The sequence below is a fragment of the Carcharodon carcharias genome, chromosome 15 (genome assembly GCF_017639515.1).
Source record: "Carcharodon carcharias isolate sCarCar2 chromosome 15, sCarCar2.pri, whole genome shotgun sequence".
Taxonomy (NCBI): Eukaryota; Metazoa; Chordata; class Chondrichthyes; order Lamniformes; family Lamnidae; genus Carcharodon; species Carcharodon carcharias.
In genome coordinates, this window is record NC_054481.1 from 109,930,601 (window position 1) to 109,955,366 (window position 24,766).

Here is a 24,766-nt window from a genome sequence, read left to right on the forward strand (position 1 = left end):
GTAATGCAGTGTACTGAGTGTGATGGGGCAGTAACGCAGTGTACTGAGGGTGATGGAGTAGTAATGCAGTCTATTGAGGATGACGGGGCAGTAACGCAGTGTACTGAGGGTGATGGAGCATTAACGCAGTGTACTGAGGGTGATGGGGCATCATTGCAGTGTACTAAGGGTGATCGGGCAGTAACACAGTGTACTGAGACTGATGGGGCTGTAATGCAGTATACTGAGCGTAATGGAGCAGTAATGCAGTGTACTGAGTGTGACGGGGCAGTAACACAGTGTACTGAGGGTGATGGAGCAATAACATAGTGTACTGAGAGTGACGGGGCAGTAATGCAGTGTACTGAGGATGATGGAGCAGTAACGCAGTGTACTGAGGGTGGTGGGACAGTAACACAGTGTACTGTGGGTGATGGTGCAGTAACGTGGTGTACTGAGGGTGATGGAGCAGTAACATAGTGTACTGAGAGTGATGGGGCAGTAATGCAGTGTACTGAGGGTGATGGAGCAGCAACGCAGTGTACTGAGGATGATGGAGCAGTAACGCAGTGTACTGAGGGTGACGGGGCAGTAACACAGTATACTGAGGGTGATGGAGCAGTAATGTAGTGTACTGAGGGTGATGGGGCACAAATGCAGAGTGCTGAGTGTGATGGGGCAGTCACTCAGTGTACTGAGAGTGATGGGGAAGTAACTCAGTGTGCTAACAGTGATGGAACAGTAATGCAATGCAGTGAGGGCTGAGGGTGATGGGCAGTAATGCAGTGTACTGAGGTAATGAAGCAGTAAGGCAGTGTACTGAAAGTGATGGGGCAGTAATGCAGTGTACTGAGGGTGATCAGAGGTAACGCAGTGTACTAATGGTGATGGAGCAGTAATGCAATGTACAGAGGGTGATGGGGCAGTAACGCAGTGTGCTGAGGGAAATGGGGCAGTAATGCAGCTTTCTGGAGGTGATGGAGCAGGAACGCTGTCCATGGAGGGAGGTGGGGCAGTAACGCAGTGTACTGAGGGTGATGGGACAGTAACACAGTGTACTGAGGGTGATGGAGTTATAACGCAGTGTACTGTTTGTAATGGGGCAGTAATGCAGTGTACTGAGTGTGATGTGGCAGTAACACTGTACTGAGGGTGATGGGGCACAAAAGCAGGGTACTGAGGGTGATGGAGCAATAACGCAATGTACTGAGGGTGATTGGCAGTAACGCAGTGTACTGACGGTGGTAGGACACAAACACAGTGTACTGAGAGTGATGGGGGAATAACACAGTGTACTGAGGGTGATGGTGCAGTAACATAGAGCACTGAGGGTGATGGTGCAGTAACACAATGTACTGAGGGTGATGGGACAGTAACACAGTCCACTGAGGGTGATGGGGCATTAGTGCAGTGTACTGAGTGTAATGGTGAGTAACGCAATGTACTGAGGGTAATGGGGCAGTAACACAGTGTACTGAGGTTGATGGGACTGAAGTGCAGTGTATTGAGAGTGATGGGACAGTAACGCAGTGTACTGAGCCTGACGGAGTTGAGATGCAGTGTACTGAGGGTGATGGAGCTGCAATGCAGTGTACTCAGGATGATGGGCCAGTGACGCAGTGAACTGAGTGTGATGGGGCAATAACGCTGTACTGAGGGTGATGGAGCAGTAACACAGTGTACTGTGTGTGATGGGCCAGTAACACTGTGCACTGAGGCTACTGGCCCAGTAATGCAAGATACTGAAGTTGATGGGGCAGTAACACAGTGTACTGACGGTGCTGAGGCAGTTAAGCAGTGTACTGAGGTTGATGGGGCAGTAACACTGTACTGAGAGCGATGGGGCAGTAATGCAGTGTGCTGAGGATGATGGAGCAGTAACACAGTACCCTGAGGGTGATGAGACTACAGCAACACTGTAGTGAGGGTGATGGGGCAGTAATGCAATGTACTGAAGGTGATGGGGCAGTAATGCAGTGTACTGAATGTGATGGTGTAGAAAGGCAGTATATTGAGGGTTATGGGGCAGTAACGCATTGTACTGAAGGTAATGGGTCAGTAATGCAGTGTACAGAGGCTGATGGGGGACTAACACACAGTACAGAAGTTGATGGGGCGTTATCGCAGAGTACTGAATGTAGTGGGGCAGTAACGCAGTGTACTGAGGGTGATGGGACTGTAGTGCAGTGTATTGAGGTTGATGGGGCAGCAACGCAGTGTACTGATGGTGATGGAGATGTAACCCCCAGTGTACTGAGGGCGATGGGGCAGTAATACTGTGCTGAGTGTGATGGGGCAATAAAGCAATGTACTGAGAGTGATGGGACAGTAAAGCAGCGTAATGAGCCTAATGGAGCTGAGATGCAGCGTACTGAGGGTGTTGGGTCAGTAATGCAGTGTAGTGAGAGTGATCGGCAAAAAATGCAGTGTATTGATGGTAATGGTGCTAATGCAGTGTTCTGAGGGTGATGGAGCAGTAATGCAGTATACTGTGTGTGATCGGGCACTAACATTGTGCACTGAATATGATGGGGCAGCAACACAGTAGACTGAGGGTGATGGGGCAGTAACGCAGTGCACTGAGGGTGATAGGGCAGTCACACAGTGTGCTGAAAGAGATGCGACTGAAGTACAGTATACTGAGGGTGATGGGGCAGTAATGAAGTTCATTGAGAGTGATGGGGCAGTAATACGTGGTGGAGAGGGTGATGGGACTGTAGGGCAGTGTACTGAGTGTGATGGGACAGCAACACAGTGCACTGAGGGTGATGGGGCAATACCGCAGTGTCCTGAGGGTGATGGGACTGCAGTGCAGTGTTTTGAGGGTGATGGGGCAGTAACACATTGTACTGAAGGTGATGGGTCAGTAATGCAATGTACTAAGGCTGATGGGGGACTAACGTACTGTAAAGAATGTGATGGGACATTAGCGCAGAGTACTGAATGTAGTGGGGCGGTAACCCAGTGTACTGAGGATGATGGGACTGAAGTGCAGTGTACTCAGAGTGATGGAGCTGAGATGCAGTGTACTGAGGATGATGGATCAGTAATGCAGTGCAGTGAGAGTGATTGGTAATCAACACAGTGTACTGAGGGTGATGGGGCAGTACTGCTGTGTACTGAGGGTGATGGGACTGCAGTGCAGTGTACTGAGGATGATGGGGCAGTAATGCAGTGATCTGAGGGGGATGGAGCACTAACGCTGTACTGAGGGTGATTGGGCAGTAATGCACTGTGCTGAAGCTGATGGGCCAGTAACACAGTGTACTGAGAGTGATGGGGCAGTAACACAGTGTGCTGAGACTGATGGTGCAGCAATACAGAGTATGGCGGTGATGGGGCAGTAATGCAATGCACAGAGGGTGATGGGACTGTAGAGCAATGTACTGAGTGTGATCAGCAAGCAACGCAGTGTACTGAGGGAAATGGTGCTAATGCAGTGTACTGAGGGTGATGCTGCAGTAACACTGTAGTGAGGGTGATGGCGCAATAACGCAGTGTACTGAGGGTGATGGGGCAGTAACGCAGTGTACTGAGGGTGATGGAGCAGTAATGCTGAGTACAGAGGGTGATGGGACTTAGTGCAGTGTATTGTGTGATTGGACAGTAACGCAGTGTACTGAGGATGATGGGACTGAAGTGCAGTGTACTGAGGATGATGGGACAGAAGTGCAGTGTACTGAGGATGATGGGTCAGTAATGCAGTGTAGTGAGAGCGATTGGCAAGCAACGCAGTGTACTGAGTGTGATGGTGCTAATGCTGTGTACTGAGGGTGATGGGACTGTAGTGCAGTGTACTGAGGCTGATGGGCCAGTAACACAGTGTACTGAGGGTGATGGAGAAGTAACCCAGTATGCTGAGGGTGATGGGGCAGTAACACAGTGTACTGAGGCTAATGGCCCAGTAACGCAGTATACTGAAGTTGATAGGGCTGTAACATAGTGTACTAAGGGTGACGGGGGACTAGCGCAGTGTACTGAGGGTGCTGGGGCAGTAACGCAGTGCACTGAGGTTGATGGGGCAGTAAGGCTGTATTGAGGGTGATATAGCAGTAATGCAATGTACTGAGGATGATGGGACAGTAATGCAGTGTACTGAGGGTGATGGGGCAGTAGTGCACTGAACTGAGCATGATGGGGCAGTAACACTGTTGTGAGGATAATGGCACAATAACACAGTGTACTGAGGGTGATGGTGCAATAACGCAGTGTACTGAGGGTGATGGCACAATAACGCAGTGTACTGAGGGTGATGGGCCAGTAACGCAGTGTACTGAGGGTAATGGGCCAGTAACGCAGTGTACTGAGGGTAATGGGCCAGTAACGCAGTGTACTGAGGATGATGAGCCAGTAACACAGTGTACTGAGGGTGATGGAGAAGTAACCCAGTATGCTGAGGGCGATGGGGCAGTAACACAGTGTACTGAGGCTAATGGCCCAGTAACATAGTATACTGAAGTTGATAGGGCTGTAACATAGTGTTCTGAGGGTGACACGGGTCTAGCGCAGTGTACTGAGGGTGCTGGGGCAGTAATGCAGTGTACTGAGGGTGATGAGGCAGTAATGCAGTGTACTGAGGGTGATGAGGCAGTAATGCAGTGTACTGAGAGTGATGGGGCAGTAAGGCAGTGTACTTAGGGTGATGGGACTCTACTGCAGTGAACTGAGCATGATAGGGCAGTAACACTGTACTGAGAATGATGAAGCAGCAACACAGTATACTCTAGGTGATGGGACAGTAACAAAGCGCACTGAGCGTGATGGGTAGCAACGCAGTGTACTGAGGTTGATTGGGCAGTAACGTTGTGTACTGAGGGTGATGGGATTGTAGTGCAGTGAACTGAGCGTGCTGGGGCAGTAACACTGTATTGAGGGTGATATAGCAGTAACGCAATGTACTGAGGATGATGGGATAGTAATGCAGTGTGCTGAGGGTGATGGGACTGAAGTACACTGTACTGAGGGTGATGGGATGGTAAAGCAGGGTACTGAGCATTATGGGTCTGAGATGAAGTGTACTGAGGGTGATGGGTGAGTAATGCAGTGTAGTGAAAGTGATCAGCAAGCGATGTAGTGTACTGAGGGTGATGGAGCAGTACTGCAGTGTACTGAGGATGATGGGGCAGTACCACAGTGAAATGAGGGTGATGGAGCAGTACTGCAGTGTACTGAGGATGATGGGGCAGTACCACAGTGAAATGAGGGTGATGGAGCAGTACCACAGCGTACTGAGGGTGATGGGGCAGTACCTCAGTGTACTGAGGGTGATGGGGCAGTACCGCAGTGAAATGAGGGTGATGGGGCAGTACCGCAGTGTACTGAGGGTGATGGGGCAGTACCGCAGTGAAATGAGGGTGATGGAGCAGTACCGCAGTGTACTGAGGGTGATGAGGCAGTAACACAGTGTACTGAGGGTGATGGGGCACTAATACAGTGTACTGAGGGTGATGGGGCAGTACCGCGGTGTACAGAGGGTGATGGGGCAGTAACACAGTGTACTGAGGGTGATGGGGCACTAACACAGTGTACTGAAGGTGATGGGGCAGTACCACAGAGTACTGAGGGTGATGGGACTGTAGTGCAATTTACTGAGGGTGGTGGGGCACTAACACAGTGTACTGAGGGTGATGGGGCAGTACCGCAGAGTGCTGAGGGTGGTGGGGCACTAACACAGTGTACTGAGGGTGATGGGGCAGTACCGCGGTGTACAGAGGGTGATGGGGTAGTAACAGTGTACTGAGGGTGATGGGGCACTAACACAGTGTACTGAAGGTGATGGGGCAGTACCACAGAGTACTGAGGGTGATGGGACTGTAGTGCAATTTACTGAGGGTGGTGGGGCACTAACACAGTGTACTGAGGGTGATGGGGCAGTACCGCAGAGTACTGAGGGTGGTGGGGCACTAACACAGTGTACTGAGGGTGATGGGGCAACACTGCAGAGTACTGAGGGTGATGGGGCACTAACACAGTGTACTGAGTGTAATTGTGCAGTAATGCAGTGTACTGATGGCAATGGGGCAGCAATGCAGCATACTGAGGGTGATGGAACAGTATAGCATTGAACTTAGAATGATGGGGCAGTAACGCAGTGTACTGAGGGTGGTGAGGCAGTAACACTGTACTGATGATGATGGGACAGGAAAGCAGTGTACTAAGCGTGATGGAGCAGTAATGCATTTTACTGAGAATGACGGAGCAGTGATAGGGCTGTAACGCACTTTTCTGAAATTGTCGAAGAAATAAAGCAGAGTATTGGAGCAGTAACCTGTAAATGAACGGAAGGAGGGGTTTTGTATCAATGATGGAGAGGTTAGATCCATGCATCAGTGATGGACAGATGAGATCTCTGGGTCAGTGTGCAAATATATCAAAAGTTTGTTAAAATGCTTGTCCTGTTTGATGTGTGGGAGGAACCAGTAAATGAGTCACATGATACACGAGACTCAACAGAGGCTGAGAGTCACTTGGTAGTTCCTGCAAGTCAATTTGTCTTGTCTCGAACATTCTGTGGCATATTGTTACAAAGATTGTCAGCCCATTGAGACTTATGTTGGAGAACTCCCACCAGTGTGCAGCGAGCCAAACACAAGCTGCTGTCTAATTAGGATGCAGCACAGTAGGCACTGTGTTTAATAAGAGCTCTCCTGCTTGGCAGTTCAGATGCACACACTGCAACAGATCTCTGTAAGCAACTCCCACACACCCTCCAAGAAAATATCTCACATACCCTCCATTTAAAGGGGCGCCATTCAGAATCTAACAACTGCCTTTCGAGGGGAACAGGTTTTCAGCTCAGCTGTCATATTGGATCCAAATCTGATCATTTGGATATTCCATCAGAGAGAGCGGGTCAATTTGAACTGAGAGAATGCCTAGATTCCAATCAACGCTTCTGATCCTCATTACTCAGTGTAAGTGAGAGGCAGAGAGAGACCGAGAGATGGAATAGGCAACACAGAACGCAAGTGACAGACAGAAAGAGAGAGAGAGGGGATTGTGACAGAAAGACAGAGTCAGAGTAACACCGAGATCAAGTGAGAGACTGAGACAGACATGGAGAGAGGGAGAGACAAAGTAAAAGAGAGAGAGAGAGTGAGAGGAAAGAGAAACAGACAGTGAGAGTGGACAGAATGAAAGAGAAAGAGGACAGAGATGAAGATATTCATAGAGAGGCAGAGCGAGAAAGAGGAAGACAGAAATAGTCACTGGATATAACATTCTTGTATACATTATATAACACACTGGGTTTTGCTGGATGTCAACACTTGTGCACATATATAAATAATATATATATATTTATATGTGAAAATTGCAGTTTCAAATCGCTGTGGAAATCTATACAATATCTTAAAACATATATCACCCCACCTCTGCTGAATTGGTGTTTTTGCAAAGTTTATGCTGTTTTCTGAAAGTGCAAATGAACTGTAATTCCCTGTCATCCACGAGAATAATGAGTAGTGACAGAGAGGCAGGTTAGTCTGGCCAGATCTGCAAGTGATGTCCATCCAATTTCCCTGCTTGTTCTTGCAGTTTTAATTTCTCCATTGACCCATCAAGTGTCAAGAATATGAGGAATGTGGAATGAAGTGACCCAGAGACAAGGCAGCTTTCATCAGACAGAGCTGTGTAAACTGGTAGGAGAGAGGGATTATGAGAGAGACAAGTGCTGAGTAATCCTGCCCTAGAGAGGGTGAGGCCATGGTGCTAAAAACAGCAGCACCAGGACACATGACAACAGGCTGTCTGTGAACACTGCTGAGTACAACACGTGAGCAGGCAACCAGAATCTTCCATTTGCTCATTTCCATTTCAAAGATCTGTTTACATGAATTCTACACTGGCCAGCTGACCCCAGATACTGCACCCGCCAATGTGCAACAGGTTCTCACTCAGAATTCCCAGTCCGTGTTGTGTATAGTACAAGTACAGACAGACAGCATGTCGGTCAAAAAAGCAGACAAGTGCCAACAGAAAAAAAGACAGGCAGACAGAGCATGCACAGGCACATTTAGGCCCAACCATAACATTTTATGTTTCTCATTCTTGCTCACTTAATTTTGTATTGTCAGAAAACTTGGATACAATACACTTGGTCCCTTCAGTCAAATCATTAGTATAGATTATAAATAGCTAAGGCCCAGCACTGATCCTTGTGGAACTCTACTAGTAACAGCCTGTCACCCTAAAATGTCCTGTTTATCTCTTAACCAATCCTCTATCATGCTAATATATTACCTCCAACCCAATGAGCCCTGGTGCAACATTATTTCATGTGTTACCATGTCATATCTCAAATTACTCATATACTGGGACACAAAATGTGACACACATAAGCATTCACGGGTACAAAAGTCTCCAGATGTATCAGCTGATACACTCCTGGAAAAATATTTAATATAAACCCAATCTGAGCCCATTTCTTAGTCAATCACAGGTTAAAATGCAAAGTCAAATCATGTCACAACAGAGCTGAACTCTTTCCCTATTATCACAGATGAATACTGAGACTCAATGGTGAGTCAGTACCTTCAGGACAGGAGGGGACCTGAATCCCAGTGAGAGTCAGTGCCTTTATTGTATAAATAAGCAGACTGCAGTCTGTGCATAGGGAGGAGTTGCTACTTGGTGTAGCTGCCTGTGATTGACCTCTAATTGCCTGTGATGTGTGAGGTGCTCCACAATAATCCATTGCATCGCGCAGTAGGATATCTGAGCCAGAGATGACAGGAGAACATATGATTAACCTTTGCTACTCTTCCACTGACAGTAAAGGCGCAATTACATTGACACAGGAATAAGGAAATGTAGACAACAAAATACCAAAGTCCACCTAGTTTGTCTTCTACCCTCCTGGTAGCTCTATGATGCAATAATAATGGAATTGTTGACAAATCATAGAATCAATCTCCATGAATGAGCCTACAGCATACCAAGACAGGAGGCAAGGAAAACCCTCAGAGGTGGATAGCTTTGGGGGCCACAGGTCCAAAGTCACCTGATCTTCCCAAGCATGCTACATTTAAGAACATGAATAGGAGCAGGAATAGGCCACATGGTCCCTCAAACCAGTTTGGCTATTTAATATCATGGCCAATCCCCGACCTCAACTCCACTTTCCTGCCTGATCTCCATATCCCTTAATTCTCTTAACAGTCCAAAAATCTATTAATGTCATCCTTAAATATAGTCAACAACTAAGCATCCACAGCCTTCTGCAGTAGGGAATTCCAGAGATTCACAACCCACTGAGTGAAGATGTTTCCTCATCTCAATCAAAAATGGCTGTCCCCTTATTCTGCAACAATGACCCTTTGACTTTCCAGCCAGAGGAGACAGCCTTTCAGCACCTATCTGGTAAAATCCTCCCAGGATGTTACATGTTTCAAAGAGGTCACCACATTTTTCTAAACTCCCAAGAGCATCAGACCATTCTGCTCACAGGAAAATCTTCTCATCCCAGGAACCAATTTATTGAATTTGTGTGGCATTGCCTCTAGAGCAAGTATATCTTTCCTTTGGTACGGAGGGCAAAACTCTACATTATTCTAGGTGTGGTCTCACCAAAGTTCTGTACAATTGCAGCAAGACTTCCTTACTTCTGTACTCCCTTTGCAATAAAGTTCAACATACATTTGCCTTACTATTTGCTTGCTGTACCTGCATGTTAACTTTCTGTGTTCCTTGTACAAGGACACCTAATCCCTTTGAATACCAACATTTAATAGTTTTTCACAGAATCACAGAATCTTTACAGTGCAGGAGGCGGCAATTTGACCCATCGAGTCTGCACTGGCTCTCTGAAAGAGCATTCTACCTAATCCCAATCCCCTGCCTTGCACATTCTTTCTTTTCAGATAGCTATCCAATTCCCTTTTGAATACATCGATCTAACTTGTCTCCACCACACTTTCAAGGAAATTTGTTCCAGACTCCCACCATCCTCTGGGCGGAAAAACTTTTCCTCACATCACTTTTACTCCTTTTGAATCTGTGCCCTCTAGTTCTTGATGCTGTCTTGAGTGGGAACAGTTTCTCACTATTTACCCTGTCTATACCCCTCAGGATCTTGAATACCTCTATCAAGTCTCCTCTCAGCCTGCATTTCCCCAAGAAAAAGAGTCCCAACCTCTCCAATCTATCTTCATAGCTACAGTTCTTCATCCCTGGAATCATTCTTGTGAATCTCCTCTGTACTCTCTCCAATGCCTTCACATCCTCCCTCAAGTATGGTGTCCAGAACTGGACGCAGTACCCCAGATGAGGCCTAACTAGTGTCTTGTACAAGTTCAATATGACCTCCTTACTCTTATACTAAATGCCCCTATTAATAAAGCCTAACATACTATATGCTTTATTAACTGCTCTCTCAACATGCTCTGCCATCTTCAATGACTTATGTACATATACGCTGAGGTCCCTCTGTGCCTGCACCTCCTTAAGAGTTTCTCCCTTTATTTTATATTGTCTCTCCATATTCTTCAGCCAAAATGAATCACTTCACACATCTCTGTATTAAACTTCATCTGCTACTTGTCTGCCCAATCAACCAACACGTCTATGTCCTTTTGAAATTCAAGACTTCCTCATCACAGTTGACAACATTTCCAATCTTTGTACCATCTGCGAGTTTTGAAATCATGCCCTGAACACCACAGTCTAGGTCATTAATCTATATCAGGAAGAGCAAGAGTCCAACACTGACCCCTGGGGAACTCCTCTACAAACCTTCCTCCAATCTGAAAAACATCCATTAACCACTATTCTTTGTTTCCTGTCACTCAGCCAATTTCTTATCCAAGTGCCTACTCTCCCTTTTACTCCATGAACTAGGATTTTGCTCACAAGTCTATTGTGTGGCACTACAAATGCCTTTTGAAAATCCTTATACACCACATCAACAGCGTTTTCCTTATCAACCTTCTCTGTTAATTCCTCAAAAAACTCCAGCAAGTTAGTTAAACATGATTTTCCCTTAATGAATGCATGCTGGCTTTTGTTAATTATCCTGCAATTATCTAAGTTACTATCGATTTTGTCCCGAACCATAGTTTCCAGAAGTTTCCCTACCGCTGAAGTCAAACTGACTAGTCTGTAGTTGCCAGCTTTATCCTTGCACCCCTTTTTGGACAAGGATGTAACATTCACAATTCTTCAGTCCTCTGGCACCACCCCTATGTCTAAGGAAAACTATGCCTCTGAAATTTCCAGTCTCATTTCCCTCAGTGCCCTTGGATGCATCTCATTCAGTCCTGGTGCCTTATCAATTTTAAGTAAAGAAAGCATTTCTAAAACTTCCTCCTTCTCAATTGTAAATTAATCCAGTGTATCAAATCACCATTTAAAAAATATTCATTCTTATTATTCTTCCTACCAAATAATCTCACACTTTCTCACATTACACTCCATCTGCCACCTTTTTGCCCCCCTCACTTAACCTGTCTATATCACTTTACAGAGTTTTTTTGTCTCCTTCACTGCTTACTTTCTCACTTAACTTTGTATCATCAGAAAACTTGGATACATTACACTTGGTCCCTTCATCCAAGTCATTAATTTTGATTGTAAATAGTTGAGGCCCAGCACTGACCCTTGCGGAACTCCACTAGTAACAGCCTGTCAACCTCAAAATGTCCCACTTATTCCTATTGTTTTCTGTCCTTGAACCAATCCTCTATCATGTTAATAAAATACCTTCAACGCAATGAGCCCTTATCTTGTGCACCAGCACTTCATGTGTTACCAAGTCATTTCTCAAATTACACATATACTGGAACACAAAAAGTTATTTGCTGAAAGAAATTCATCTTTTTTCTATTTACGTGAATCAACACTGCTTCCACCACCCCCCTATGGGAAGCCTGTTCCACAGATTGATCACTCGCTCACTGAAATATTGGGCTGGATCTTTCTGGTCCCAGGATGGCAGGGAAGTTTCCCAGCAGCGGGACCAAATGCGGATCAGCTGCCCACTGAAAAAAGTGTTGAGCGACCAATTTAAATAATTAAAGGCTCAATTAAAGGTTGTTTTCCTGGGTAGCTGGCATTTTCAGGTTAGGGTGCAGGGTCCCACCATGTGGAGAGGCCACCAGCTTCCTGCAGACAGCCTCCCTATGGCCATCTGGGAGGCCATTGGAGCTGCAGGCTTAAAGAGGGTGTGGGCCATTGTGAGAGGCCTACCTGCTTGGCCCTCTCTGAGGATACTTCCATTTTGAGATGCCCTCTCCATCCCCAAACTGCCTTAGCAGTGTCGACCCCTCTGAATTGGCCTACTGAGGCTTCAGAGTTGCCAGCCCTCTGATTACATTAATATTCAATGGCAATACCATCGCTGAATGCCCCACCATCAACATCCTGAGGGTTACCATTGACCAGAAACTGAACTGGGCTAGACATCTAAATACTGTGGCTATAAGAGCAGATCAGAGGCTGGGAATTCTGCGGCGAGTAACTCACCTCCTGACTCCCCAAAGCCTGTCCACCATCTATATGGTGCAAGTCAGGAGTGTGATGGAATACTCTCCACTTCCCTCCAACAACACTCAAGAAGCATGACACCATCCAGGATAAAGCAGCCCGCTTGATTGGCACGCCATCCACATTCACTCCCTCCATCACTGACGTACAGTGGCAGCAGTGTGTATCATCTATAAGATGCACTGTAGGAACTCACCAAGCATCCTTAGACAGCACCTTCCAAACCTACGAACACTACCATCTAGAAGTACGAGGGCAGCAGACACATGGGAACACCACCACCTGGAAGTTCCCCTCCAAGCCACTCACTATCCTGACTTGGAAATATATCGGCCGTTCCTTCACTGTCGCTGGGTCAAAAACATGGAACTTCCTTGCTAACAGCACTATGGGTGTACCTGCACTGCATGGACTGCAGTGGTTCATGAAGGCAGCTCACCATCACCTTTTCAAGGGCCATTAAGAATCAGCTGGCCTTCTATCCAGCTTCACCTGCTCCACCATCCTTAAACAGCATAAATTTCATCACATTTCTACTTCTCTTTAGCTCTGAAGAAGGGTCATACAGACTCAAAACGTTAACCCTGTTTCTCTCTCCACAGTTGCTGTCATACCTGCTGAGTTTTTCCAGCATTTTCTGTTTCTATATAAGTAATTCTGCCACTTTATTGATCATTTGTGTGACTGCACTTGGAATACTGTGCACAGTATGGAAAAGATATTTCAGCTGTTGAAGGAGCAATCAGATGATTGAGGGGATGGAGGGATTAGATTATGAGGAGTGATTTCTTTTTTTCGTTCATGGGAAGTAGGCATTGCTGGCTTGTCCAGCATTTATTGCCGATTCCTTCCTGTACCTGTTTCTATGTAAGTAATCCTGCCACTTTATTGATCATGTGTGTGACTGCACTTGGAATACTGTGTACCGTATGGAAAAGACATTTCAGCTGTTGAAAGGATACAGGAAGGAATTGGCAATAAATACCTACATCCCATGAACGAAAAAAAAATCACTCCTCATAATCTAATCCCTCCATCCCCTCAATCATCTGATTGCTCCTTCCTGTATCCCTTCAACAACTGAAATATCTTTTCCATACTGTGCACAGTATTCCAGGTGCAGTCACACAAATGATCAATAAAGTGGCAGAATTACTTATATAGAAACAGAAAATGCTGGAAAAACTCAGCAAGTCTACAGCATCTGTGGAGAGAGAAACAGGGTTAACGTTTCGAGTCCGTATGGCCCTTCTTAAGAGCTAAGAGAAGTAGCAATGTGATGAAATTTATACTGTTTAAGGATGGTAGAGCAGGTGAAGCTGGATAGAAGGCCAGCGATAGGTGGGAGCTAAGGACAGATTGACAAAGATGTCATGGACAAAAAGACAAAGGGAATGTTAATGGAAGTGGTAAGGGCTAAAGGAAGTGCTGATAGTGGCATAAAGATAAGAAAGCAGAATGTTTGTTAATAGCAGAACAGGGTAAGCGTTCTGTGAAAGAATATGGAACAAGTAACAGATGGCCCTTTTGTGGGTGGGGTGGGGAGAGAGGGTGGTAGTTGGGGAAAAAGGGTGGGAGAAGGGATAAAAAGGGGGATAAAACAATGAGTAAATGAATAAAAATGAAAATAAGTGGATAAAAAAAAACGAATTTTAAAAAGGGGATTAAAAAAGGGGTGAAGATAGAGTTCATGGTCTGAAGCTGTTGAACTTAATGTTAAGTCCGGAAGCCTGTAAAGTGCCTAAAGGGAAGCTGAGGTGCTGGTTGTCCGGTTTGCATTGGGCATCACTAGAACATTGCAGCAGGCCAAGAACGGACATGTGGGCATGAGAGCAGGGTGGTGTGTTGAAATGGTAAGCGACAGGAAGGTCAGGGTCATGTTTGTGGACAGACTGAAGGTGTTCCGCAAAGCAGTCACCCAGTCTGCGTTTGGTCTCCCCAATGTAGAGACCACATTGGGAGCAGTGAATGCAGTAAACCAAATTGAAGGAGGTATAAGTGAAGCACTGTTTCATCCTTGGATGGTAAGGAGACAGAAAGTAATGGCACAGGTGTTGCACCTTCTGCGATTGCATGGGAAAGTGCTTTGGGAAGGGGATTAGGTGTTGGGAGTAAGTGGGCCAGGATGTCCTGGAGGGAATGGTCCCTACAGAATGCTGACAAGGGGTTGAGGGGAAGATGCGTTTGGTGGTGGCATCCTGCTGGATGTGGCGGAGGATAGTCCTTTGAATGCAAAGGTTGGTGGGATGAAAAATGAGGACAAGGGGGACCCTATTATGGTTCTGGAAGGGAGGGGAAGGGGTGAGGGTAGAGGCGTGGGAGATGGGTCAGACATGGTTGTGGGCCCTGCTAACCACAGTGGGTGGGAGACCTCGGTTAAGGAAGGAGGAAGACATGTCTGAAGTGCCGTTTTGGAAAGTGGCATCATCGGAATAGATGCAACGGAGGCGAAGGAACTGAGAGAATGGGATGGAGTTCTTACAGGAAGCAGGGTGTGAGGAACTGTAGTCAAGGTAGCTGTGGGAGTTGGTGGGCTTGTAATGAATATTGATGGATAGTCTACTGCCAGAAATGGACACAGAGTGGTCAAAGAAGGGAAAGGAAGTGTTGAAGATGGACCATATGAAGGTGATAGAGGGGAGGGAATTGGAAGTAAAACTGATAAATTTGTCAAAGTCTAGATGAGAGCATAAAGTGGCTCTGAAACAGTTGTCAATGTACCGAGAAAGGAATTGTGGGAGGGGGCAAAGTGGGACTGGAACAAGGAATGTTCCACATACTCCATAAAGAGACAGGCACAACTGGAGCCCATGTGGTACCCATAGCCACACCTCTATTTAGAGGAAGTGAGACGAGTTTAAGCAGAAATTGTTCAGTGAGAGAACAAATTCAGCCAGACGGAGGAGGGTGGTGGTGGATGGGGATTGTTCGGGCCTCTGTTCAAGGAAGAAGTGGAGAGCCCTCAGACCATCCTGGTGGGGGATAGAGGGATTGGACGTCCATGGTGAAGAGGAGGCGATTAGAGCCAGGAAACTTGAAATTGTTGATATGACATAGGGCATCAGAGAAATTGCGGATGTAGATGGGAAGAGACTGGTCAAGGGGATAGAGAATGGAGTCAAGATAGGAAGAAATGAGTTCCATGGGACAGGAATAGGCTGATACGATGGGTCTACTGGGGCAGTCCTGTTTGTGGATTTTGGGAAGGAAGTAGAAGTGGGCTGTCTGGGAGGCTATGAGGTTGGAAGCTGTGGAGGGAAGACCTCCATGGGGGGATGAGGTCAGTGACAATCCTGGAAACAATAGTTTGATATTCGGTGGTGGGGTCACGGTTCAGGGGGAGGTAGGGAGAAGCGTCAGAGAGTTGGCGCTTGGCCTTTGCAAGGTAGAGATCAGTACACCAGACAACAACAGCACCACTCTTGTCGATGGGTTTGATAGCAAAGCCAGAGTTGGACCTAAGAGAACGGAATGCAGCAAGTTCAGATGAAGACAAGTTGGAGCGGATGAGAGGAGCAGAAAAATTGAGATGGCCAATGTCACGCCGACAGCTGGTATCAAGATCAAGAGCAGGATTACTTCACTGTTTTGGTCAATATTGACCTTTTAATACATCGCAACACTGATTTGCAAAGATGGCAGGGAAGTAAGGCTGATAAAATCAGAAACATTTCACGGATATATACAAAGACAGTAGTACATGTTTCAAAATATGGAACATTCTTTCTCCCCCACACCTCATCTGTCCTCAGCGCACCCCACCTCAGACCGTTAGTATGGCGTGAGTCCAGTTAGCAGCCGCAGCTCATTTGACATGCCTTGGGCCAATCACAAGAAACAAGGGTTTTTTATGTAATGCACTTCATCACAAATTGCACCATCATATCACAGCAAACCGAAAACCAAATCAAATAATGTTTGCAAGGCAGATCCTCTGTGACAGGCCTGAAGTCAGGATGAAGATTAGCCAAAGATTTGGCCTGGTTCCTCCAACAAACTACCACACGCCAGCTCCCATTAATCACACCTCCTCTCACCTGCAATCATTCTTGAAAAGCTTGTCATTCATGAGTCTCAAAACATAAAGTGCAGGATGATTCAGCAAGTCCCTGACAATCCCCAGCAGAGATAACACACTGTTAGGAAATTCCAGACAAAACACAACTTCTTCCAAGGCCTGAAGATCAGCCTCCCGTTGATCCCGCCAAGCCTCAAGTAGCTGATTAACTGCAGGACAGTGAGAGTGTCTGTTGCCTGCAGTCTCTAGGCCCAGCAACTGTAAACCAGCTGTGAAACCCAATCAGCTCGGTGAATGCATCAGCGCACCGAGTAGTACAGATAACGTAGAGGTTAGCAAACAGCATTAGTCAGTCTTACGCAGGCTAGGGTAGGAGGCACAACAGCGGCAAATGTCCACTGTGATATGTACAGGGGCTGAACGGGGCTCCCTGAACAGGTGGAATAGATGAGAACCAAGGCCAATCACACACAGACTCAATAACTCCTCCCACTCTGCTCCAGATTAACATCATCAGTCTCACTGTTTACAGAAATACAAATAACCCTGAATGGAAACCATCAGACAGCAAAACAATCCTGTTTATTTGAACTCAGAGTGACTAGTTGGACCACTGGCAAACATGCCTTTAGTTGCATTGACCTGAAGCTATGGAATTCTCTCCCTAAACCTCTCCGACTTTCTGTCCTCCATTAAGATGTTCCTGAAAACCTACTTCTTTGATCAAGTATTGGTCTCTTTACGTGGTTTGGTGCCAAAGCCTATTTGGTAACACTCATGTAAAGCTCCTTAGGACATTTTACTATGTTAAAGGCACTAGATAAATGCAAGTTGTTGTTAAGCAACAGGACCAGTCAGGGCCAAGTTTCCACTTTCTTCTTATTCCATGGGAAATCCTTTTTGAATTTCCAACAGTTTGACTGAGGGGGGAGGTGGTGAGAAAGTTTCTCGAGGAGCAGATGTCCTTGTGAAGTGGCTGAATGTTACATCAGAATCCCTTATCCACAAACCGCAACTAAAAATTTTCATCCACCCTGAGTGGAAGTGACCAGGGGTCAGTGAGAGGAAGAAACTCTTTATTAGGAGCGCTGCAAGGTCGCTGTAAGAGTACATTCACATCCAACTGCTGAAAGCACAGTATCCAGGGCTTGGGGTACTAACCAGAACAAGGTTAAAGATCATGCAAGACACCAAACAAACCATAAAGGAGTGGGTGAGGCGAAACAATGCAGGATGCAGTGCTTGATCTTTGCTTTATAGGAAGAGACAGAGAGAAACATCAATGTGAAGTACTCGTGATCAGCAAGAATGCTAGAGGCATGACCATAGCCTGAGGAGGCAAAGGTTGGGAGCTGCTTACGTCAGGCGTCATGATGAAAGCATTTATGCAGCCCATTCATTTCTGGTCTGTGAGAAGAGAAGTGCCTGGATCAGTCGGAATCACAGTTACGACTTTGACTAACAGGAAATTTTACGTAAATTATCTACAAATTGTATGTTGATGAGAGTAGAAATCCGAGATTTGGGAGAGGAAAATCAGCTCAAGATTAGGGACAGCAACAGTCCCAGGATTAGAGAGATGAACATCCAGGGCTCACCCTTCTAATCATTGTTGATAGTTGGAAACTGCCCGTTTTTGTCATTAGTCCCCTGGAATCATGCTGAGAGTCTTTAGTCTTTGCAACCCATCCCATCATAATATATCTACAAGGCCCAGTCATGCAGACAGACTCAGCTTATCCCTTAATAATGTGTCCTATAGCGTAAGAGAGGTCACAGGATGGCTAGGGTGAGACAGAGTCATTGGCCAGATGAGGCCAGGAGCCATCCCTGGGAGCTGAGACAGGGTGGGGAGAGTCACCTGCCACTAGAGGAGAGTGACTAGCCCTGATCAGCAGGGAGAGACTGACCCACCCTCACTCAGCAGGGGGAGACAGATCCCACACCACACCAACCACACCCCCACCCCCCGGTCAGCAGGGGAAGAGTGGCCCACTCCTGGTCTGCAGGGGAAGAGTGGCCCATCCCCGGTCAGCAGGGGGAGAGTGGCCCATCCACGGTCAGCAGGGGGAGAGTGGCCCATCCCAAGTCAGCAGGGGGAGTGGCCTGCCACTAGTTGGTAGGGAGACAGTAGTCCGCTCCCAGTCAGCAGGGGAAGAGTGGCTTGCCCCTGGTTAGCAGGGGGAGAGTGGCCAGCCCATGGGACAATGCAAGGGGGAAAGGGACTGGCTTTGGTGAGTGAACCATCCTTGGCCCAAGAGCACTCCATCCTTACTAGTGAGAATGAAACTATAGGAGGATAAAAAGATACACTTGGCAGCACAAATTATCCCAAAAACAAAGGCTCAAAATAGCTGTGCTCCATGTGTGGAGTTCACTAAAGCTGAATGAGAATCAGAGATAAAGCTATGACAACATCCCCCCCGCCTACCGTCCAATCCCACCTCTCACTCTGAGCTCCACCCACTTTCCAATTCCCACTCCACACCCGCATCCCCAGTCTCTGAACCCCACCCTCACTATGCGACCCCAGGTCCTTTGTGCCTCAATTCCAGTGCAGGTGCAATTAAGCTGCTCTCTGTGATGCAGTGTCCAATGCTGTGCTTAAAGCTTTTTCTATTATAAATACCCCACAGCTCAGTCAAGAGCAAGAGCCTCTGAATCACAGGCCAGAGCTGTGAGTACACTGAGCCCATTCATCTGTTTCATTGGAGGTGGCTAAATATCACAAAGAGCAGGAGGATTCAATGCATTCAGCAGGAAAACACTGCTCATTGTTTTTACTGCAACTTGGCTAGGCTGGATCGTTAACTCTTTCAGACACTGAGACTGTTGAGGGAGAAGTTTATTCGAGGGGTTACTATAATGTACTTTACAGTATCTACTAGCTGTTCAGTGGCTGCACTCACTGTAAAGCAGACAGTTACGCATCAATCCAACGTACTACACTGATCAAGACAGCAGATGAGGACAACACAATTCTTTTTATTAGGTTTCTTTACTCTTTTTGGTTTTCACATTTCAGATTTCTGCCATTGCTGAGATCTAACTTTGGAAAGTATTTTCACCTGCTCAAAGTCATTTTGCGCCTCAGTTTATTTCAGTTACTGATTCAATCACATGCCTTCACACTAAACTCTTCATCTCTGGATGGAGAGAACTCTGCACTAGACTTTTGTTTTATCTGCCTAACAAATTAGTTAAAAGCAAAGAACTGGTGAAAAGTATCAGTGATAGAACATATAGTTGCTTATTGCCATTGAATAAGGTTACCATGCTCCTCATGTCGTAGGAAATAATAGTTTGCAACTGTTAAACTGAACTTGATACCAATAATGTTCACAAGCTAGTGGCTATTTTTATTTTCCCACTGCTGGTTAGACCATCGCCTAATTATCTCTTTACAGAAGCGCTGACTTAACTGTGACCAAACATTTAACAAACTGTCTATCACGTTAAAAGAAAAAAATGCCAATGAAAATCATACTTCAACGAATTCCACAAGATACTAGTATTTGACTTGAGTGCCTCAGCTCCTCCATCAGACATTGAGCAAACAAACCAGTTAGAATTTTTAACCATCAGATTGTTAAGGTTGGGTGTGATTTATTTGGGGAAACTGATTTTTAACCCTTATTTAAAATTAATTTTTGGGATGTGAGTAGCACATCAAAAAGCCAACATTTATTGCCCATACCCAGTTGCCACTGAGTGCATCTTCTTCTTGAACCACTGCAGTCTGAGTGGTGAAGGTGCTTCCTATTGTTACATAGGGAGTTCCAAGAATTTGACTCAGGTGATGATGAAGGAACAGATTGAGACGAGGTGTGAGGCTTGGAGGGGAACTCAGAGGTGGTGATGTTCCTACAATATTGCATAACAGAATTGAAGACCTGATGCTGAACGCAAACATGGATAAAATGCTTTATTGTTGTACCATAACTGTCCCTTTTTAGATTCACTGTTAGTGACCACTACCAAGTCAGTTATTACTATGGGAACAGTTTCAACACTCCTAATTTGGCAATCATGATGAATTGCAATGGATGCACATTCTTCTGTCACATTGAGTGTAATTTTTTTATTCTTTCACGGGATGAGGGCGTCACTGGCTAGGCCAGCATTTATTGCCCATCCCTAATTGCCCTTGAGATGGTGGCAGTGAGCTGCCTTCTTGAACTGCTGCAGTCCACATGGTGTAGGAACACCTACAGTGCTGCTCGGAAGGGAGTTCCAGGATTTTGACCCAGTGACAATGAAGGAATGGTGATACAGTTCCAAGTCAGGATGGTGTGTGACTTGAAGGGGAACTTGCAGTTAGAGGCATTCCTATGCATCTGTTGCCCTTGTCCTTCTAGGTGGTAGAGGTTGCAGATTTAAAAGGAGCCTTGGTGAGTTGCTGCAGTGCATCTTGTAGATGGTAGACACTGCTGCCACTGTGCATCAGTATTGGAATTGGTGGATGGGGTGCCAATCAAGTGGGCTGCTTTGTCCAGGATGGTGTAGAGCTTCTTGAGTGTTGTTGGAACTGCATCAATCCAGGGAAGTGGAGAGTATATGGTGAACAGGATTTGGGGAGTTAGGAGGTGAGTTACTCTCCTCAAAATTCGCAGCTTCGGTCCGGCTCTTGTAGCCACAGTATTTATATGGCTAGTCCAGTTCAGTTTCTGGTCAATGGTAACCCCCTGGATGTTGATATTGGGGGATTCAGCGATTGTAATGCCATTGAATGTCAAGGGGAGATGGTTGGACTCTCTCTTGTTGGAGATGATCATTGTCTAGCACTTGTGTGGCGCAAATGTTATTTGCCACTTATCAGCTCAAACCTTAATGTTGTCCAGGTCTGGCTGCATATGGGCTGCTTCAGTATCTGAGCAGTTGTAATTGGTACTGACCATAGTGCAATCATCAATGGACATCCCCACTTCTGACTTTATGATGAAGGGACGGTCATTGATGAAGCAGCTGAAGATGGTTGGGCCTAGGACACTACCCTGGGAACTCCTGCAGTGATGTCCTGGGTCCAAGGTGATTGACATCCAACAGTTACAACCATCTTCTTTTGTGCTAGGTTTCCAACCAGCAAAGAGCACATCGCCCCCCCCACCAACCACCCCCCCCCACCAACCACCCCCACCTCCCCCGCAACGATTTCCATTAACTCTAGTTTTGTCCAGGCTTCTTGATGCCACACTTAGTCAAATGTGGTCTTGATGTCCAGGGCAGTCACTCTCACCTCACTTCCTGAGTTCCACTCATTTGTCCATATTTGGACTAAGGCTGTAATGAGGTCAGGAGCTGAGTGGCCCTGGCAAAGCCAAACTGAGCATCAGTGAGCAGGTTATTGCTAAGTGCTGCATGATAGCACTGTCAATGACACTTTCTATCACTTTGTTGATGATAGAGGGTAGACTGATGGGGTGGTAATTGGCCAGGTGGATTTGTCTTGCTTCTTGTGTACAGTACATACCTTGGCAATTTTCCATGTTGCCAGGTAGATTCCAGTATTGTAACTATACTGGAACAGCTCAGCTAACGGCGCAGCGAGTTCTGGAGCACAAGTTTTCATTACTATTGCTGGAATGTTGTAAGGGCCCATAGCCTTTTGCAGCATCAAGTACCTTCAGCCATTTCTTGATATCACATGGAGTGAATCAAATTGGCTGGAGACTGGCTTCTGTGATGCTGGGGTCTTCAGGAGGAGGCCAAGATGGATAATCGGCACTTCTGGCTGAAGATCATTGCAAATGCTTCAGCATTGTCTTTGCACTGCTGTGCTGGGTTCCCCATCTTTAAGGATGGGGATATATGTAGAGCCTGCTCCTCCTGTTAGTTAATTGTCCACCACCATTCATGACTGGGTATGGCAGGACTGCAGAGCTTAGATCTGATCCGTTGGTTGTGCGATTGCTTTAGCACTGTCTATTTCATGCTGCTTTTGCTGTTGGCATGCAGGTAGTCTTATGTTGTAGCTTCACCAGATGGACACCTCATTTTTAGATATGTCTGGTACTGCTTCTGGCATGCCCACTTGCATTCTTCATTGAATATTTGTTGATCCCCAGCTTGATGGTAATACTAGAGTGGGGGATGCGCTGGGTTGCAGGGTTACAGGTTGTGGTTGTACACAATTCTACTGCTGCTGATGGTCTACAGCACCTCATGGATGCCCAGTTTTGAGGTGCTAGATCTTTCGAAATCTATCCTATTTAGCATGGTGATAGTGCCACACAATACAATGGAGGATATCCTCAATGTAAAGACAAGACTTTGTCTCCACAAGGACTGCGCAGTGGTCACACATACCAATACTGTCATGGACAGGTGCATCTGTAACAGGTAGGTGAGGACGAGGTCAAGTAGGTTTTTCCCTCTTGTTGGTTCCCTCATCATCTGCGGCAGTCCCAGTCTAGCAGTTTAGTGCTCGGCCAGCTCAGTCTGTAGTGGCGCTAAAGAGCCACTCTTGGTGATGGACATTGAAGTCCCACACCCAGAATACATTGTGACCTTGCCACCCTCTGTGCTTCCTCTGAGTGCTGTTCAACATAGAGGAGTACTGATTCATCAGCTGAGGTGGTGGTGACAGATAGTGATCAGCAGGAGGTTTCCTTGCCCATGTTTGACCTGATGCCATGAGACTTCATGGGTCAACATTGACAATTCCCAAGGCAACTCCCTCCCAAATGTATACCACTATGCCACCACCTCTGGTGGTGTCATTGGGTCAGGATATACCCAGGGATGGTGATTGTGAATATGACCATGCGAGACTGTTGCTTGACAAGTCTGTGAGACAGCTCTCTGAATTTTGGCACGAGCCCCAGATGTTAGTAAGGAGGAATTTGCAGTGCCAACAAGGCTGGGTTTGCCAATGTCGTTTCTGGTGCTCAGGTTGATGCCAGGTGGTCCGCCGGTTTCGTTCCTTTCTATAGACTCAGTGGCTTACTAGGCCATTTCAGAGGGCATTTAAGAGTCAACCACATTGCTGTGGTCTGGAGTCACATATAGGCCAGACCAGGCAGATTTCCTTCCCTAAAGGGCATTAGTGAATGGGTTTTTACAATAATCGATGGTCACTGGACTAGCTTTTTAATTCCAGATTTATTAACTGAATTTAAATTCCACCAGGTGTCATTGTGGGATTTGAACCCATGTCCCCAGGAGCATTAGTTTAGGTCTCTGGATTAGTAGTACAGCAACATTACCACTACTCCACTGCCTTCCCAGGAAGGGGCTATGGTCAGAGAATACTGTGAATACTTCCATTATAAATCACACTGAAATTCTTCATGACCACAGTGAAACCTAAACATCCTATTCCAATTTCTGAAAAAGTGTCTTCTTGTGGCAGTAGCTTGAAACTCAGGTGAACAACAATAGTCGCTCCTCATTCTTACTCCGCTAGCACAGATTGAGTTCCTTGTCTGATGCAGCAGTTGGACTGTGAAATCCAAGGAATAATGCAGACTAACAGTATGAGGTTTGATCCCCAGCCAGACCCCTGTATGGTGATCCAGGTACAGTACCTAATCTGCACTGACCTTTAATGATTTTGACTTCAAAAACCAACCACGCCTGTTCAGCCAGGATGAGGGACTCAATTCACTCAAGAACAAGAGAACAGATTCATTCATCAGCGAGGGGACAGATTTACTCATGGGCAAGGGTGACAGGTTTACTGATGATACACGCACGGGCACAGAAACCCAATTCACTCATGGGCACGTGACTTCACTTATGGGTGAGGTGGCCATTTCACTCACAGATGACAAGGCCTGAATACCGAGCAAAACTGTTATCCTGAGGTTATCCAATGTTACTCAGTTATCAACAGGAGGAGGTATACATGGCACTGAAATCCAAATAAGGCAATGTTACCTTGCAGACAACTTTCAATGGTGAGGATCACTTCCAAAGATGGAGGACAGTTACACTGCAACTCGTGATCACTCAGTTGAGCAATCATGCGACTAAAAAGGATGAAGCCGTGACTTAAACATAACAATCTCATGGCACTAGCTCTGACGATGTCACATTGCATGCAAACAATGTACAACTTGCAGAAATAGTGGGTCACTAACCTACAACACTTCTGGCCTGATCTGCTGCAAACCAACTCCAGCCAGCCTGACCTGCTTCAACCCCTGTAAATTTGCTCCTTGTTACAGGTTGCTCTACAAGATAAACTGCTCCTACCATCCTCCCACTCCTCCAGAATATCCAGCGTAGATGACCAAACATATCTCTCTGCACTGTACTCCTCCAATGCCGGCAAGCTCTCCAGCTCGT